The following is a 20,724-nucleotide window of genomic DNA, read 5'->3' as shown; positions in this document are numbered from 1 at the left end:
GTCAGCTCTCGCTGCGCAACAAAGGATGCCCCACAATCCTCTCATCTTCGTCACAACGCTCTGCTCTCAATCACTTCAGGTAAAGGGACATCACAGGATTGGAGGCCTGAGGGAAGAGAGCTAATAGTAGCCTGGATGAGTACATCTGGGAGAAATCCACCACGAATGACCCTCTGATTACCATTAGGCAGAGTTGTTTGGCTCAGATGAACATTTGGAAGTGTGGAATAATGAATCTGGAAATGAGTGTCCTTCTTATTTGGTTATGTGAGAGAATTACACTTGGAGTAATAACTCATTAAGTTGGAGTAATTAGCATAAACAGCTGTAACACAATGACCCCTGTTCATCAAGGATATTCACACCTGCATGTTTTATAATGTGTATCTTTCTCTCCGTCTGTCTATACCAGGGGTCTCCAACCTTTCTTCATGAAAAAATGAAAGTGGCCAAGATCACATAGCCCTCATCAGTTGAATTAAGCTATACTTTTGTACACGTGTGAAATTGCTATACCTAAAGCTTATCAAACATCTTAACTTCACATCAAGGTCCAAGAAAAGGAAAATGTCTCACATATTATTATGGCCCACATAGTACAGTAAGTACATCACTGAAAATGCACATCAATGTCCTTAATCACCTTACAAGCATCTTATGGCACATGTGTAAAACAAGTGCATTCACTCTTTTTTACAGTTAGTGAAATGAATGGCGCTGCATGGAGTCCACCATAGAGGTGTATGCTGGAGTGTACCCACTTAGGTTCACTCTAATAGAGTTATTTAAATGAATCAGTCAGTCTTGTTCTGTATTTAGATTTCATGACATTCATGTCAGAAAAAGCTGCTTCACAAAAGTCTGTAGAGCCAAATAAAGCAGACTTGTTCAGTGCTGCTTGGTGATGTTCTTATAGTTTTCTGGGTCTACAAGGCTCCGAAATGTTCTGAGTTTTGCTGAGACTTAAGCTGAACATGATTTTGGAGATTTATAACCTCCATCTCCATCTCCACAGGATTGACACATTGTTCAGCCATCTTTTTCTTCTTCTTCGTCTTGACATTAAATTATAAACCATAATAAATCAATTGTATAGGTCTAGCCTCCCTATATCTGTGTGTGAAATTGTTCAAGGCAAGGCAAGGCAAGTTTATTTATATAGCACTTTTCAACACAAGGCAATTGAAAGTGCTTTACAAAAAATGAAAGACATTAAGAAAATGGCATCATTAACAAAAAACAAAAAACTGTCTTCTGTTAAAAAAAAGACACTGAATGTCATCACAAACAAGACTTGAGTCTGAACACAGCAGACAACAGGAGGATTTACAACAGCATTAATACAAATAGTGCATGTGGGTGCACACTTACATTCTCTGTCTCACATGAATGTATGAGATTAAGTTAGCTTCATTATATCTCAGTGATTAAGTGAATAATAAAGTCGGGTCACTATCAGCCTGTCACTCATTATTTTCAGGGAGGGGGCGGGGCTTGGAGGAACGGAGAGGAGACGGTGATCGCGGAAGCTTTCCTCCTGCCTTCACAAACTACACAAGTATTTATAAACTGAAAATAGCAAGAGGACATTCATACTCTGCAATCCAAGACTTGATTAAATCCACCAAAAACCTGACATGACGATAACGAGTGTTTTTCAAAAAACACAAATCCCTCCTCCCCTGTGTGTCTCTGAGCCGCAGCCACAGGGCCTGATTCAGAGCGGGTCATTCTGCTGTTGGTTCTGGACTGCTGTTGGTGGAGAAAGCAGACTGCTCCGTGTGTGGTGTCGCTGTGCCGCTGTCACGTCTGTTCCTTGATCTCTGCGTCACCGACCAATTTGATATTCGTGTGACAGAAACCATTCTAAAATAAAAAAACGTTATTGTCCAGCCGCGGCCGAAAAATCAAGAAGCACCGGTAGCTCGTGTTGGAGAGCCCTGGTCTATACTATGTGTCCATCCATTAGTTCAACTATACTTTTACAACACATTGCATTGCATGTTGAATCGCCGTTGCCTGAAGGTCAGCGGCTGATGATGTCCATCTGTCTTTGATTCTTATCCCTCCAGTGAAATGTTCTGAGTTGGCACGAGGAAATGGAGGGTGAGAGAAAGGGAGACTGCAGGAGAGATGAGGGATTTGGGTGTCATTGTTAAGCCGAGCTCCAGGCTGGTCCTGAAGGACGGTTAAACCGAAAGTCCAAACTAAGCTTAGAGAGAGGGCTGCGAGTTAATCCCTCATCCTCAGGCAGGTGCATCACAAAGGCTAAACATATACATAGGAAGACAGACCAGGGGAGAAAGTTGGGATAATTGAAGTCTGCTAAGAAATGAATGTGCACCCTAAGGGTGAGTCTGCTCCGCTTTGTGGTATTACTTCTTAATGTTATCAAGGTAAAAGAGATGGGGTTTCATTGCCCAACCTTTTTAACATTGTTTATTGCTACCCAGCTCGGGAATTTAGGAGAGTATTAACGTTGAAGGCGGTACAGCACTAGTAAGTGAACTAGCTTAGCTCCATGTTTACATTTGAGTAAAGCTGTTTCAGTCAGGGATGAGGAACAGCTTTGCTTCTTGCCACTGGCACTACATGTTAGCCTATCAATCAAAATAAAAATTCAGTTTAAAATGTGTCGTATGGAAAGCTGCGTTGTCGACTTCCATGTGTGCAAATGGGATAACAACAATACAAGCCTTTCGCTGACCCAGGCAGAGGAAGGAAGGGTGATCATGTTCTGTTCCTGTAGCCTTAATCATTCACAACACCGCCCCTTGTCTCTACAAGGTGTCTTTGTCTTTGACTGTCCTGAATCCCCTCAGCGGCAAAACAGCCAATGTCAAATTGAATCCAGAAAGGAGGATTTTAAACGGAAAGATAAGGGGGCAGATATGCCTTAATCATCATTTGCTCTTGATTAGAAAATCAATGGCCTTTGATGCCAGAGTGCATGTCTGCCTTTGGAGTTAAGAGTGTGACAATGACAATGTGGACTGGAAAATTGGCCTTTTAAACAGCTACCTTCTCTTTGTTGTTTGGAACCCCATTCTTTAATGCAGTGAAAAGTCTCCTCTATCACATAATGTCTGCCTGTCAAAGAAATTACTTTTTCTCTCGCTCCTGTGTGAAACTTTGTTAAAGAAATCCTTGGAAGCTTAGAAGGCGCAGGGAATTTCTTAGTTTTGTAGAGCTGACTTTCACAGTATTTTCTTGATTTATGTAACAGATGAGAAATACAGTTGTCACTCAATTCTCTGTGGCAGTTTGAGATATGCCAAAGAGAGAAAATGTTTGATGCCTTCCTAGGTTTACCTGTCAAAAAGGTTTTACGACAGTGTGTCCCAAGTTAGAGTACAGATTGACTCTTGCAGTCAAAAGGTCTTAGCACCTATGAACTGCATCACAGTTCTTTCTCCGTGCTGACATCAAAAAGAAATATACAGTACTTTAGGCGCTACTGTTATAACCTACTATTGCTTTATTTTCCCAAACGTCTTCTGGAATTTGAGCTTTGCTTACTTACCCTTATTGCTTTCTGGAAAATGAATATTTGAACCTCTGGAACAGCTGTTTGAGAAATTGGGCAAACATGTTAGAAAATGAAAATGATATTTGCCTTCTTTTATGCTTCCTTTAACTATAAAAGAAGATGTCTCCGCTCGGCTTATTAATACGCAGTGGGTGTTGCTTTTAAACTGGGCTTACCAGGCGTCTTTCCCTCAGTCTGCTGTCCTCTCTAGTCTCGGCCTTTGTGTCATGCTGTTGTGCTCGCTGTGTTTTTACCAGCTCTGCATATCGATCCGGCTTTATCACCACCGGCTCCCTGTGCAATAACCCGGCAGGAATATGGATGAGGTCTGGTTGGCAGGGGATGCACTGGTGATTCATATGCTCTGTGTATGGATATGATGAAAACTCACATTCCTATGTTTTATTTGAACACTGTGTGGAGAACATCTGTAATGAAGGATGTTCGGTGTAGTGGTGATAAAGGGGAGAGCCGCTTCTGGAAGCCCTGAAATACTAGTTGCATTCACCAGCAATTTGTCCTTGCCCGTCACATACACTCTGCACTAGTGTACATCATATATTGATCGTAATTCAAAATGGAAGATTGGCAGCTTCTAATAAGTGGTATTAGCTGTTGCTATCTATGAATGTAAATGTCAGAATTGAGTCACTTATCAGTTATTCCCAGAACATGTATGTCACATCCTGCTAAGATCACCTGCTGACTTCATTAGAGGATAACAGTAAATAAGATACATGAAACCTATTTTCTCATTTCATTTACGTAATTTCAATACCATTTGTGTGGATACAGTGTGGGGGCTGTCCCTTTTGATAGACTTGAAATTGAAAATGCTTAAAAATAAAATGAATAATTAATATAGTACAAAAATCAATGAATCAGACCACTTTGAATATTATGTTATTTTTTTTAACTTAATTTCAAAACGGATGCATTGCTTCTCTGTTGCCAACTTTTCTACTCGTTGTTTTTGATGCTGTTATGAGTCGGATGCTCTAATGTTTATGACATAGTAAGTCTTTGTTTCAGGAAAGAGGCATTTTCATCACTCTTACATGGTTCAGCTTTTGTTGCACTCCTCCAGTTGAAATCAAAGTAACCGCTCGCTTTTAATGTAATCCTGACATATTTTTGTTCTTTGTTCTTTTTTGCCAACGTGGGAAGAGCGAGGTGTAGTAAGGGTTGTAGTGAATTGAACAACTACTCTTTTGCTACTTTGAAGTCAGGTATCCAAGGACACGGGGATGAAAGCACTCTCTCACCACCACCCTTGATTAGAGAGCAACATGCCACACAATTAGTGGTGTTTGCAGGTGCAATCACGTCTGTGTCGCTTACGTCAGTCCTACTTGTGGCATTGTGTGAAGTGGGTTGGGATCCCAGGGTGATAGATGGACTCAACATACACATTTGTAATCCCTGCCTTTCTTGTTTGGAAGGTGAAATAAATAACTTGCTTGACTCCTTTGGTGGGGACACATTTGTCTGCATCCTCTGGAGACCAACAGTGGGCGTTATGGGCATGCGAGGGGGTTAGTGGAGGGGGTTAAATAAATGTTTTACAAAATACAATTAAGAAAGAAAGATTTCCAAGGGTCTTTGGATCACTCTCAACTGGGATTAATCTGAGAGGACATTTGATAAATCAATAACCTGACCAATTAATAAGCAGCTGTTAAAATAAAACATCTCAGACCAAACACTTCTACCATATTACGAAGTACTTTTAACCGATGTTTCTCTGAGCTGTTCAGGTAAATGCTTTTGCAGATTTGCCCTTGACTTGCTTCAGTTGGTTTTGCTTTGAATAAAAGCATAATTGTAAGAGAATTTCGTAGCCATAACAACCATCTCAGGTACAGTGTATTGTATCAGCGACTGTTGTTCAAAGTGAAGTAGAGGCTTATCCCCCCTGGGGAATAGCCGCATCACTCAAACAAAAGTGATATGTCTTTCAATTTGACACATAATGGCCCTGTTTCCTGTTGTGCCTGAGATTGAACAACACTAAAGAACAGTGGACCACATCCATGTAGGCCACTCAAGTACAAACACTGGGAGAAGTGACCTCAACACCTGCTCTGTGTGAATCATAGAGGAACATTGTAAAGTTACATCAGACCTGCAAATCATATTATATAAGGCATTGTTTGTTTTTTGAGCTAAGTGTAAATGGTATTCAATATCCAGATAGTATATATATTTGTTCTATATGACGAATGAAGTGCAGTCAACTGGGGAAGATTGCTGATATCCACTTGGATCCATCTTCATCTTCATTCTTTTATATATACACATTATAGAGGCTAAGCCAACGCGGTAAGCCTCTGAGGGTCCGCTATCTTGGCGTAATTGACGCACACAAAGTTGCCATTTAACTTGCTTCATTTTCTCATTCACCTTACATAATATTACTGTTCACACAATACCTTTAGCAAATGTTTGTAATCCCGTGCTTGTGTGTGTGCTCCGTGTGTGTGTGTGCTCCGTGTGTGTGTGTGTGGATGTGGGTGTGTGTGGGTGTTTCTCAATCGCGAGTACGCTTGCTTGGTAGCACATGTCTTCCGAGTCACTTCCTTCAGAAGCTAGGCAAGAATCCTTCCTGGCATTCGGAAAAACGAAGAGTGGAACAGGCTAGCAAGTGTGCAGGTGTGCGTCATATGAGAGGCCCCGCCTTACATTTTCCTCCACAGATTTGGGGAAATTGGTCCGTGCGCAAAGCATTGTGGGGATTTTAAGGACGCGAAGTCGACCCATGTGCAGCCTCGAAATTTCCCCCAAACCAAGGACGCGGCCTCGGTGGAATTCCAAGTATGCTGGACATTGGAACGGTCCTGCTGCACCACTTGATGACGTAGCATCCTTGAAATATTGGCTTGGAAGCCAGTTTCCTCGAGACTGAGAAACGGCCTGTGTGTGTGTGTGTGTGTGTGTGTGTGTGTGTGTGTGTGTGTGTGTGTGTGTGGTGTGTGTGTGTGTGTGTGTGTGTGTGTGTGTGTGTGTGCGTGCTCCGTGTGTGGTCAAAAACAGTATGGCCTTCTGGCGGAACCTCTAACCCCAAACATTGGTTCCTACCTTTATACCCACAGTGTTAATTGGCTCCTACACACATGATCTTTTTTAACATGTGGGCGATCAATGTTGTAAATGTCATTTATACACATGACTCCTGTGTGTGCATCCTGGGAGAGGGATCCCTCCTCTCTAGCTCTCTCCAGGGTTTCTTCCACTAAAAACGAGTTGTTTAGTTTGTAGTTATAGCATGTAGTCTAGCCTATGCCAGCTTAGCTTTTTCTTCTTCCTAGAGAATACCTAGTGGCACTCTAATCCCTGCAACACGCTACGTTCACAGCGTGGCAGTGTGTTCCACTGCGGCCCCCCCGCTCTGCAGAGGTAATGATTGCAGGTGTGTATGGAAACCACCTGTTGGCACAACAAGATGCAAGTTGTAGACAAACAAACATTATGTTTTTATTCTAAATGATGAGTCTGTCACACCGCCTGGAGTTTGATTCTTCAGATCACACCTGTACTGATGTTCCTCCTCACCGGCACACTCATATCCCTGTTATTATACTCAGGATTCACTTAATGCCAATATGTAAATATCCTGATGTTATAGTTTCTTCACTTAGCAACACAAATGTCTCTATACCAAATTCATAGTTCAACAAGGATGTAATGCAACCAAACCACATTTGTTCACAAGCAGGAGAACTTTAATTGTCACAGATAGATTCCGCGTTAATACCCCCTTTCCTCAAGACCAACCTCTTTCATCAGGGCCATCAATTGGGTATTTACTTTTTCCGTGTGGATGTAGCAGACTATAGCAAATTGCAGAGTAACTGGACCAAAAATCGATATATGTTATGGTGGTGTGAGCTTTATATAGGAACATTTTAAAATAATACCTTTGTAGGTCAGAAACTCTGCAAATCAGCCTATAATAGTAACATAATAGGGATAGCCAGCAATGCTTTCTCTGACCCCAACTATGTTCTTAAAAGTCATCACGAATTTCTACCCCAACTATGTGTTAGCTGCTTTGATGCAAGTAACATTTCAGACTTGATTTGACAATAAAATATGATCATATTCATCATATTTGACTTTGGCCTACTGGTAGACAGATCAAAGTCGTCTTTTTTTTAAGTTGGGATTTCCTGCATTAAATGAATGCACGCTGCCATATTGGATTCCACAGTTGAAATCAGACAGCAGTTGCATCATGCACTTTGTGTGAGCTCGCCTTGGCTCTAACGTTCAGTTTGAGTACTTCTGTGGCCAGAGATAAGGCGGCTGTGGCCATGACAAGGCCTTGTCTTGCTCTGCCATGATGCTTCTATTGCTCCTAGTGCCGGTTTGCTCCCAGGGCCAAAAACAATATGCTGTAAATTGTGCTACGGCCTCTTCAGGTTGATATGCTGCCGGGGAACGTGATGTGATTGGGTATCGATTCACACCACAACGCTAAAATTGCCTGCCTCATGGCCCCAGACACCAATAGTGACAGCTTCAGTACAGGACAGGAGGAGCGTCATGGCATGGGTTTGTGTCTGGAAGAGGATACCTTCTCTCTGCTTTCTGATCTTCAGCCTCTCCTCCTCCTTCGAGAGGAAAGGATTACAGCTTAAAAGGACAGAGCCCTCCTGCTGTGCTGCCTGAACGTATCACAGCTACATACACAGCGATCTAACATCCCTCAGAAGATAGGCCGCCCATTTTGTTGGCATTTTGCAATCCCATCACAAAAAAGAGGCAACAAAAACATGTAAACATCTCCTTTTCATTAAAATGCCAATGATATTTGGACGTGGACACTTTTTAATCTGTTTAAGTTTCAACATTTGCAACGCTGAATAAAGATGGGCTGGCTTTCTGCTTTTCACTTGGAAAGTAGTGGTGACACAGCACTGTCAATCTGTATTCAGTATGATTAAAACATGCCCCGCATCCTGTTGGAAGATGAATAATGCAAGAGAAATTGCTTGTGTAATGAATAAATGGCAAATAATCCCACCACAATTAACTCTCCTACATACTGTATGCAAACCAGTCATGCTCCATTTCCTAAGACAAGGTGTCCAGCTAAGTTAAATCCAAAGTAGCCTTGGACCGATGCCTACGTATCTCTCCTTTTCAGATAAATTGAACATGTCCTTGTGCTATGCTATGCTATTTTAACAACATATTTCTTTAGAAACAAACCAACCTTGAAGGTCAAATTATTTAAATAAATATAATTCTGTACAGTAATGTTGAAATGGTGGTCGGCCCACAGATATCCTGCTGCCAAACACTTTTAAGATGTAATCACTGCGATAGAAACCCAACTTTCTCCCCGAGTTTAGAGAGGCTGAATGTGAACGTATCATTGGCATGTTTGTGCTAGCGCCAACCTATCATACCAACATGTCAGATTTGTAAGAAACTAGGCTAATACTGGCATCTAAGAATGATACACCATTTAAAAAAAATCATTTTTGTACTGTTTAAGGCTCAGAGAGAAGTGTTTCATTTATGCAGTGCGTTTTCAGGCATTCAGTGAATGTCATTTTCGCTGTAATAGCCCATATTTACTATAATGAATCCTGATATCACCTACGAACTGTCAAAGCACGAGCACACCTAGGGCTGAAACACAGTGAAAAGCTGCAAAGACACAACAGAGCTTCACCAGCTGCAAGCTGTTTTGGATATGCGCACTTATGATAATATCTGCATTGAACACAATCATTAACCTCCTGGATTGAGGGGATTGCTTGCGTTGGTAATGAGACTTTACCTCCGCAGTCAGAACTATATATCTGAAAAACATGTGGAATCCTTTTTACCTCAGGTTAATAACCATTTTATTTCATACTTAGAAGAAATACTCTGTCCCAGCTATACACTAAATTCATAAGATAGATATCCTTTTTTATTGCAAAAAATAATTAAATCCCCAAATATCGCTTTTTCTAATTGCTTTTTCTTCATTTCTTAAATGCAAACTGTGCAGTGCAGCCACTGAGCTCTCCTCTTCCTGCATCGCTCTCCACTGGCTCGGTGGGTGTTAATGTCCAAAGCTGAGGCAGTTTTCTTTACACACAGCAGAGCAAAGCATGATTTAGGGAGGAGGGAGGGCAGCTGTAGTTGATATATGTGTGTTTTGCTTCATAGGTGAGAAGAATGATGAATGGATGAAGTCCACAGCCACCATAATGGTACCCCTGTGTACCATGGCGCAGGGAAAAGAGGAAGGGGTGTACTTGAGAGAATAAAAGTCAGCCTCTTCAATCAGGACTACCTAAAAGAATTCTTGACAATATATCCTTGTTGTGCTTTGATGATAAGCCTTATGCTGGAGGGTGGGGGTTTGGGAGTATGAGAACAGGGGGGTGGAGGGTGTCGAGGGGGGCATCAAATGAGGCGTAAGTAAGGGATTTTTCTTTTGAAAGAACTGAAGAAATAAAAATCTGTTTACCTGACTACAAATGCCTTAAATAAAGTAGGCCGTCATGGGTGAAAGTCACAGAGGAGGGCTGGGTTCAATTCCACAGCAAGACACTGTTAATAGACACACTTTTGAAACAACATTTTTCTTCCTTTCACTTTTTCATGTTACACTAGTGACATGCAAGCTCTGGGTATATCTTGTGTTTTTGAGGGAAACATTACCCTGTGGTTTTGTTTTCGAAAATGTGTATTATGTTCCGCAGCCTATGTGTGTGTGTGTTGTCCACCCTTGTTGTCCATGTGTGTGTTTGCAGTTGTCCTGTCAGGTCGTTTGTTGCTCCAGCTATTAATTCCCGTCCGTCCTCTGTCCCTGTTGTGCTCTCCTTTGCTGATATACTCAGTCTGTCATTAGTCTTTATGCGTACTCTGCATGTTGGAGAGAAATATTGACATTGTCAAAGCAGCGCTCATTGCCTCTGAACATAAGCCGTGCTTTTACATCTCAGGTGTCAAGCGCAAAGGGTAAATTCATCAGCGCATTCACACATTAGCGACAATTGTGCTCCCCTTGGACAGAGATCGGGAGAAGAGGCTCTGAGAGGAGGAGAGAGCTGCACGATGCCGGAGCTGACCCAGCCATTTTGATGCATATGTTGCACGGAAATATTGACCAGCTCTTTAGTCTGTGACTCCCTCAGGACTAGGTAATTGTCTGTCTGTGTTTCTATTGTTTAAACAAACTGCGCTTTGGCACTCGTTTCCCTCGCAACAACAAATGGAAACAAAGAACGAAGACAGTGTTATCCATACTGATCAGTGGAGGTAGCTTTCTGTGATCAATATCTTTTTATTAAATCTTGTTCATTCACAAGATACATATTTTATTGATTATATTGATATTTAGATTCAAGTACATATTCAAGATTTAAAGGAACAGTTTGACATTTTGAGAAATATGCTTATTAGCTTTCTTGCACTGGATTAGAAATCAATACCACTCTCATATCTATGTGCTAAATATGGAGCTACAGCATGGAGACAGTTAGCTTAGTATACAGACTGGAAACAGTTGAAGTCTTACAGAAAACAAAGAAGTACCTTTTGTGGTTTCAAGTGGAACTATTCTATGCTATTTGAATAGGAGGCATTTTCATATTTCTTAAGAAACAAATCAACCTTGGAGGTATCATGAGTTCAAAATAGATATTTCTGTTGTATGGACAAATGTGAAGTAATGATGATATGGTAGTCAGCCTTGAAATCACTACAGATATCTTTAGTCTGTGACTCCCTCAGGACTGGGTAATTGTCTGTCTGTGTTTCTATTGTTTAAACAAACGGCGCTTTGGCACTCGTCTTCCTCAAATCAACAACAAATGGAAACAAAGATGGAAGACAGTCATATCCATACTGATCAGAGCAGGCAGCTTCAGACATCAATATATTTGTATCTTATATTGTACATTCGTAATTATATTCCTGTTGGATGTATCTAAAAAACAACAATAGTTTTAAAGGGCTTGACATTTTGGGGAAAATGCTTATTAGCTTTCTTGCACTGATTTGGATGAGATAATCAATACCACTCATATCTTACGCTACATATGGAGCTACAGCCTAGAGACCATTAGCTTAGCCTTGCTATAAAGACTGGAAACAGTTTAAGTCTGTCAGGAAACAAAGTAGAAAATCCATTTGTGGTTTTAAGGGGGTTATGTTTCGGGACACTTCTTGGCTGTGCGTGGTGACTGAGTACATCGAGCTGAGGACTCTGTGAGAATGCTCTGCAGAGTTGAGCTGTCTGCCTCAAAAAGTGATTTGTCTATGAAGAGAATCAACCGTTCTGTCCATGTGTTCATTTTTTTGATTGCACTGCTGCTGATGTTGCAACCGATGTGCTAAGGACATAAATAACGCTGCGTATTGATAGCTCTATTCTGCAAATCAACGGCACATTGATGATGTCCGTGCTGCTCCGAATAAAGATCACCAAGCAAGCATATTCAAACGCAATATGAGTCATCGATGTGTTCATGATCTCAATGGGAAATTAGATTCTAATTATGAGCTATAATAACTTCTGCTTGATACTTTGCAAAGCAGAGAACAGTTTGTTGATCTGTAATCAGCATTTTACAGAACAAAAGGAACTGGGAAAGGCTTTTTTGCTGAGCGACTACATTTAGATGTTCTTACAATGAGTTTATTCTCAAGTGGGTGCACATAGATTATGGAAACATAGTACTGTTTGTACGACAAACTCATTTAAGAAAATATTACAGAAAGTAAACCAAACGAGCTGTGCACACGATGGAAGTAATGTCACATAATTAAACCTGTAGGGTTCACAATAGGGCAGGCTATTTTATATTACAGTAATAGGTATGTTCAAGCATGGTTGAAGCAATACCTTCTGTACAACAATCAATCCCACCACAACAATCTAATTATAAGCTGAATTTAACTGGAACACAAGCAAGTCAGGCACAAGAGACCTCAGTGAAAATGCACAGTTTTATTTAGCCAAATGTCCTTGGGAAATAAACCACTTTAACTTGTGGATGACTGCTTTTAGAAAAGAAAGACAAGCGACAAACTAATGCAGCTCTATTAAGACTCCTATACAACTAAAAGTCAACAGCAGAAATTGAGCCTCAGCTATGCACAGTGATTACACTGAGCTCACTGACACAAATAGACAAAAGGGGGAACAGTTATGCCTGTCTGGCCTTACAAAGAACATGGCACTATACTTAAGTCAAGGGATGACACTGAAAAGGAGATAGTGTCATCGCAATCAGCAATAATTGTTCTCTATTTCTTCGGAGGATGCCATGTTAGGACAATAAACGAAGGCAGCCATGGACATCTTAACTCATAAGTAATGATACATAAATATGACACAATATGGCAGTGAACGTTGCTTCATAATCACAAAATGAAGTAAAACAAAGTGGGCAAAATGCATCACTCCTCTTAAAACCTCTAAGATATCACTACCTGTACTTTCATCTAGGATGTCATGGACTATCAAAGCATCACATTTGTTCTGTATTGAAATGGGTCTTGTGCATGCTGTTGGCCTGGATGGTGTTCATGTTTTTTTTGTCACCCTCTATAGGTATTACAACCTGCTCTGAAAGCAGACATTTCCAATTTAGAGATGCAAAATATTGCAATGCTGATCTTTTGATGACTTGCATCTAATTTGGAATTAGCATATCCCAGTGAAGTGTACTGTAATGTATCTTTGATGATTGGTTCGTCTGTAATAGATGGGGGATTGCCTGTGCTCCCCACTGCCCCTTCTCTCCCCCCCTCTACCCCCCACTCGTCTTCCCTCTGCTGGAGAGGCACACAGAATATTTGAAATGTGCTTTGACCATCAGAGCAGTGAGAAAGCACTAATATTTGACTGACCTGAAATGAAAAGGGATTAGGTGCAAAAACCGTCTGCAAAAGGCTATTTCGATTTACAGGTGATGTTTTGTTTTGTTCCTTTTCGCCCCCCTTTAAAAAAAAAAAAAGACTTAAATATAATCACAATACGTATTCTGGAGCTTTGGGCTTTCTTTGAGGCTTTTCAAATGTTTTGTTGGGAGAGGCGAGGCGGTGGAACAGCATGTCTGCATTCAGAGTATCCATGAATCCCTGTCATCAGCCTCCTTCCGTCTCCCTGCCCTCCCTTTTGCAGAATCTGGCTTTTACCAGAGAGCAGATCCACATGCTAGATAATGAATGAGCAGAAGACAGATACTGGAGGAATAGGACTGTTTCAATTTCACAGCCAAAAGCTACATAGATTGCTTTTGTTTTATTGTGGCTATACGTAGCACTAGAACTTTGCAATTATTTGCACAATTAGTTGTAATTATAGTATGAGCATTTATCTTTTGCTCCCAAGAAATAGGCATTCTGCAGAGGGGGAACAATAAATAAATAATGAATATAGATTGTTTTCTCCAGAAAGTGGTGTTTGTTTAGATGACGGCAATTAGCGGCTAATACCTATGAGAAGTCACGTCTCAAACCCGTGCTGTTTCTGTTCCACAACGATCAGACGATTAATGATGGGTGGAGAGAGCACTGGCAGGACTACGGTTTACGCTAGGCGCTGTCACAACGGTAGGCTATACCATACGGCAGTTGTTGTTGTTTTCTGGTTGAGTGTGTCCATGCCTTTGCGACACATAGATTATGATGAGGTTACATTTGCTCTGCGTGCTTTGTCTTAGGTGGTGGAACTTATCACACACAGATGCATAAGCCTCCTGAAGTGTCTCCCCAACCCTTGGGCTTCCCCCTTTTATAGCACTACAGAAGAATCTCAAAAGGCATTTATTTGGGAGCTTGTGCATGATGTTCTTGAAGTGCCAAACACTAATAAACCCCGATGTTGTTTTGAAAGGTGCTCCCCTCCTTGTTTCCGAGCTGATATGTGGCCTTAGGGCCTAATGTGCATTGTTGTCTTACATCTAATGGTGTTTGGATTTCATGTCTAGGCTGGGCTGGGCAACATGTTTCTTCTTTGTTAAACCATTTATTATATGTGCTGATAAATGTGACATCTGGCCCCTTAGCTGCTCCTCGGTGAGCTTTTTAACTTCTAACAGTTGAGAAGAACATGATCTGGGGCTTCAATTAAAAATATATGAGTCATCAGCTTATAATACCAAAGATGAGATGTTTTAATGGGCTCCACTGTCAAATAAGCTGTTCTGTACTATATACACATACTGGCATTTATCTCTGCGTGGACAATATCATTATTTCTAAGTGCCAGGAAAGTGAAAAACATGTAGAGATGCCGTGTCATTCACCCCGTGGATCTCATGAGTAGTTTTGTAGAAGAAAACTGTATAAATCTTTTTAGAGACTGAAGATTTTGTACAAACGCAATGTGCTAAAACACCCCAGAGCAGCACATTTGAATTTTTTAAAGAATATATTGTATTTGGTGTATTTCTTATCTACTTCCCACAAACAATACATTATAATGTGAAACTCAAATAGATGAATATGTTCTGCTTTGACTGCACAGCTTCGACTGAAGATATTTGGCAAAGAGTAATGCCTTTGTTGTCTTTGCTGTGCTGGAGCCTGTGTTTAAGGCTACTATAGGATTATTTCTTTTGGTTGGACTAAAACTCAAACACACTCTTTGTCCTACTATTGTACACAGTGTGTGTAAGCCTCCAGTGTGCTTTGTGTGTGAGCGTAGGCGTAGGGGCGGGCATTAAAGAGCAAAACATAAAGCGTGAGTGATGCTCAGGCACTGGTGTCTTGCTTAGTCTACCTAATTTTGCTGAGAGGTTTTGAAATGAGCAAACGCTTAATTTATGCTTGCGACGCTGTTATGGGATGATAAAAAGATGCCTTGTATTGTTTTAAAGGGCTGGAATATGTTTGTCTGTGATTCACTAAACCTTGAAATAGCCCACCACCACTTAAGGAAACTGAGCTTTGTGCGCTGCTGTGAATCAGTGCTTACTACAGCATTGTGTCACATTAATGTTTGAGTGCTACATATTGTCAAGTAGATGTAAGACTTAAACAGCACTTACAGTGAAGTGTACTTACATCAACTCCTTGTTTATTTCTTCCAGAGACATCCGTGCAGACGCCATAATGGTTTCCGTGTTTATATTGAACTCTGACCCCTGACCTCCTGCATAAGCTTGGTAATCATTTCATTTTTTATTTGGTGCATTATGATTGATTTGACCCTTTTGCCATTTTCTATCATAATCATTGCCATTATCTTTCACCACTGTTCTGTTCAACATGTTTCTGTCTTCTTTCATTTATCAAACTTTGACTTATTGTTGTTTATGTTACATTATCACTGTTGCATTCTCTTCCTTTGTGTCCCATGTCTCTCTCTCTGTGCTCTGTTACTTTCACTGTCCTGAAGCTATTAGTAAAACACAAACAACTTGTCAATTGTGTTTGCTAACATCTTTTTAAATACTCTCATTTCTTTTAATCCTCTTTAAATGATAAATCATCCAACCACGTTCTTTCTTTTTCTTTCTATTACCAAGGAGTACACCTACCTATGTAATACATTTCGTTCTGCAGTTCTTTTTTTCTCCTATGTGTGTGGGTGGAGGTAATGTTTGGAAAATGACAACACAAGGAAACTAAAGACAGAGGGGGGGGGGGGGTATTACATTCCTTGTGTACGTTATGCTATTATTTCCTGAAATATCAACGGACCACCCACGACGAAGACAATACGCTCAGAAATGCATAATCCATTTTTTCTGCCAGATTTATCCCCCAAAAACCCCGGTCCTGGTAGGCGGACGGAGAGCGTTTATCGGCAGCGATCGGACGGTGGAGTGGCGGGCCGGGGCCAGACGTTAGGAGAGCTTTCAGCAGGAGGGAGAAGGAAGTCACAAGGTTGCAACCCAGAGCAGTAGACTTGCTTGTCTCAGCAGAGTAAACATCACCCCTCGTCTGCACACAGTAATGACTAACAGAAGAGGACGTGCACAGAAACGCTATCAGCACTACTGGTCCTGCCAGACCCCACGCATGCCATTCCTATCATCTTCTAGCCTTAAAACAAGCAGAGTTATCACCCTGTGCAGCGCTGCGGGCACGGTTATTATTAAAGGTGCGTCACCTCTTCTTACCTATGCCCCTTGTTTGTTTCAAGTAAAACAGTCTGAGGGGCCACTTTCCTTTATTCCGAAACAAGATGAAGAGTGGTGCAGTAGACTAGGTTTCTTTATTAATGAGATGCAATTCCACATACAGATGTACTGACCATTATGCACACCTACTTATCAAGCCCCAATCAGGAGCGGCGAATATTGCAGCATAACAACGGGAAATTATGAGTGATTGGGAGCATCTTGAGATCTGACCCCCAGTTGTTTGACTGATTTGCTTTTAATTGGTTGTCGTCTACCACTTGACACCATCAAAGCTTCACGCTGGAGGTGAGGCCGATGAAGCGCTTCTGTAATACCATGAGTGTGATAAGACACCGCATTAGAAAGATTTCGCAATGTGATTGCAATCACAAATCAGTCAACCTATTATTGTCCCGTTTACAACAAAAAAATGGAGATGCAGTTTAAGTTTTTTACTTTCAACATTATAAACAAAAACAGGCCTTTGTGGATGTCTTCATCACATTTGTCAAGCTTCAAGTTTCAAGGCTTACATCTAAATGCAGTAAATGTGTGAAACAAAAAAGGGTGATTTAAGAGCACTTAAAACGTCAGTAATTCATTTATGTACCTGAGCGTATGGTTATATTTTGATTTGCCTTCACTGGTACTCATAACATATTCAGCACCTCTTTTAGCGGACGTGGTGAGAATTTACTATATCAAAACCATCTGTTGTCGTAATGTTAACTTCAGCTTCAACTTCAACTTTATCGTGCCCAAAGGGACATTTGTCTGAGAATGTAAAACAGAGACAAACAAAAGATACATCAAATATAATAAAACAGGTAAAACATATGACATCCATATTTAGAGCATATGCCAAAAGCTCTCAACTAACAAAGTTTAGCTTTTTCATTATTAAAGGAACAGATGATCTGGTCGGTCAAAGATGCGTTGAACAGTGCGACGGCAGCAATAACAAAAAGCCCTCTAGGAAATATTTGTATCAGAGCAAAAGCATATGACAACAGTGCAGTTTCTAGTGAAGCAAGGCTGATACTACACCCTTAGTAGCTTCCAAATGAAGAACTCTCTTTGCAGTACTGCAGATAGTAGAGTGTACAAACACGGACACATTTGTCTTGGGTTGCATTTTATCCATCCAGCAGAATTTACTGCGGAAACATTTGTTATACCCTGCTTAACAAAAACAATGTACATTTTTTCTGGTAGTGAGGACAGAGTTGCTCTTATAGTGAAGCATTTGTTTAGTAGAGACATTTAGAGAGCCTTAAAATGTGTCTGAGGGAATTATTGTAATCTACAGCACTAAGGGAAAAAACCCATTTCCCTGTTGTTTGCAGCTCAGGTGGTTATCAAATTAAAATCCTCCACGAGAATGTGGGTATCTGTCAAGCATGCCACTCATGAACGCTGGATTTATCCTCCAGCTGTATGAAAGGTATTGACTAGGAAAGGTTGAAGACATAGTTGTTATACAAAGAGCGACACAGCCCTGAAATTTGCATGTTGAGGAGAAGCTGATGCTCCCCGAGACTCAGTGAAGACAAGTGTTTGCTATGCCTGGTGATGTGCGAGACAGAGCGAGCAGAAGATTATTGTTAGCATACTGAGAAAAGATCATGAATTCCAATGATTCCCCAAAGCACCGGCAGGAGATTTACTACGCCTTCGCCCCCTCTATCTACGTATGTCACTGCCGAGTGCTGTCAGCGCAGACCATTTTAGGCGGAGCGAAGTTGATGGTGTCCCCCTGTGCACTGATTCAACATCTGATAATAAGGAAGAAATCCTATTTCATTTAAAGCCATGTTTGGGGAAGAAAATAGCACACACACCAAGCAACAAGCTAAAGAAGAGGAGGAAAAAACAGATGACGGTGGAAATGTTCCGTTGCAGGCTGTTTAATATGTGCTAAGGCGTAGCTTGCGAGACCTCTCAGCTCCAGTCATTTCTGCACATCAAAGACATGCCTCCTCCCCAAGCTGGTGTAGTCTTAAGAAGGCCTCATCATATCCAATCACACATTTACCCACAGATCTTGTGAGGAATACCTCCAACTCTGTCATTTTGTTCATTAAAGTCAGACTTAATAAGAGTTGGTCAACACCGCCGTCGCTGTGCTGTGACAGCGGTTGCAGCTGGTAGCCCTCGTTGACCTGTTTTGTTAACTCTACCGCTGTATTTCACCGCCTGATTAGATGTCACTCAATTAAAAGCACATTTCTGCGGGGAGAGCGGTCTCCCTAGTTGCCATGGATGCCGCGTGAAAGGTAGCAGAGCTGCCTAATGTGTGTCCCAGAGCACCATGATGAAATATCCACGCTGTTACAGCAGGAATACACACACAACCCAAACTTTCACATCCAATCAATGAGCTGTGTGTCTCACTTTTCTTTCTTTTTTTTACTGTTAAAAAATTAAAAAGGATGTGCCTAGCAAGTCACAGAGGACTCACACGTTTTATAGTCAGCTATGAGAAGCACTAGGATTAATAGACCTCTCCTAATATGCCTCGCATTGGTAGTCCCTGAACACCCTGATCAGGTAAGGCCCAGCGAAGCAAAGATCATTTATAAGTGGTTCATTATTTTACCTTCAGATTCCTCTGTCTGGCATTGATTTAATAAACACTGATGTATCTCCTTGTAGAAGAGAAGTGCCATTTTTCATTTTCCAAATTTGCTATCTTTGTTATCGCCGCTATCTGTCGAGCTCTGGCATTTCAGCCGTAATACTCAGTCTCAGCTGTGTACGGGGGAAATGGTGCAATTCTTCTATGGCAGATATTCCTTTTAATGTTTACTGAAAGATTCTTTAAAAGAAAATATAGTCTCTTATCTCGCTGACTCGGAGTCCAGATATGGCTTTGTAAATGAACAGTTAGTTTAATAAAGTTCAGACAAAATGATTATCCGTGAAAGGATTCAACAACGTGTGACATCAACAGTGAGGTACACTAATTAATGATCTATCAGTGTGTTCTGATGATTAATGTGTTTGTTTCTGCAGTTTGATGGAGCCATAAAGTGTGAAAGAGACAATGAGCTTTGCCATTGTGTATTCTCTGTGGTGAAAAGAAGCAATAGCACTGAGACGCACTATAAAAAGCACACAGAAGTGATGAAAAGGAAAGGGGAAAAAACGGCTTTTTTATTATTAAGGTTAACTGTCAGTAAAGGCTCGTGCTCCTGCCCTATCGTTTTTGTGACTGAGAAGCTCGTTGTATTTCCCTCCTCAAAGGATTCTCCTGTGAAGTGTTAAAAGCAGTTTGTGGTCGGATTAGGTGTGTATGGCTGCCACATCAAATCAAGATGAAAATGAAATGGAATGATCAATTTGCCCTGCATTAATCCCTCCTCCAGCTGCATCCTATCGATTTTCTTGTTGGGCTTCCTTGATAACAAGAATCATTTAAAGGTCACATTTTGATGTCTGTCAAAAAGAAAACATTCTTAATGCACTGTGAGTGGCCTTTGAGGCTTACGGTTGTCAGAAAGCGTGGACTGAATCTTGCCACCTCAGACAGATTAAAACGAAAACAGCACGAAATGGCCTAGCATCTAGATGGTTAGAAGTTTGCTAAGGAAGACACCTCTCTTGCTGAATTAAAAAATCCTTTGCATAATTCCTAAAAAACGAACTCTCCTCTCTTCAAATGATATGGGTTTCCCTAAGGTAATAATAATGATGTATACCAAAATTATTTCCATCCAAGCATACATTTTTAATTCATCTGAGGACTGCACACTTAGCACAAACTCACTGGCGGTGCATTTGCTTAAAATAGCTTGGTGCGTGCTGTCCTGATGGACATACGAACATATTGCTAATGAGAGTGCCAGGCCTGTGGTCAGCTGATCCTTCGCTAGCAGGACTCCAAGAATTCAGCCTTTACTTTAATTCCAGGCACCGCAGATAGATTTAGTTTTTACTCTCCCTTTCTCTCTGCTGTGAATGTCATTGTTAGTGCTACTGTATGAATACAACAACTGTTGAGAGATCAGCAGCTCCCCGGTTTCCACAAACATCCAGTGCTGACCTTTACTTGCTCCAGCTCCAGGATATAGAGCCGTGCATCATGGGCCACCGCCTCAGGCACTT

At 41.1% G+C, this 20,724-nt stretch overlaps 1 protein-coding gene across 9 annotated transcripts in view; it reads left to right on the top strand.

The window, feature by feature from the left end:
- Nucleotides 1-20,724, top strand: part of camta1a (calmodulin binding transcription activator 1a) — a 289,606-nt gene that overhangs the window by 37,441 nt on the left and 231,441 nt on the right. The window contains exon 1 of one of the 9 annotated variants that reach the window (XM_034211028.1): nucleotides 15,595-15,654. The exons of the other annotated variants lie outside the window; for them this stretch is intronic. The gene's annotated coding sequence lies outside the window, so the exon portion shown is untranslated. Of the gene's footprint in view, nucleotides 1-15,594; nucleotides 15,655-20,724 lie in introns of those variants that run through there. 9 annotated transcript variants of the gene reach the window in all.

Source organism: Gymnodraco acuticeps, unplaced genomic scaffold (genome assembly GCF_902827175.1).
Source record: "Gymnodraco acuticeps unplaced genomic scaffold, fGymAcu1.1, whole genome shotgun sequence".
Taxonomy (NCBI): Eukaryota; Metazoa; Chordata; class Actinopteri; order Perciformes; family Bathydraconidae; genus Gymnodraco; species Gymnodraco acuticeps.
This window is presented reverse-complemented; position numbering and strand designations above follow the sequence as displayed.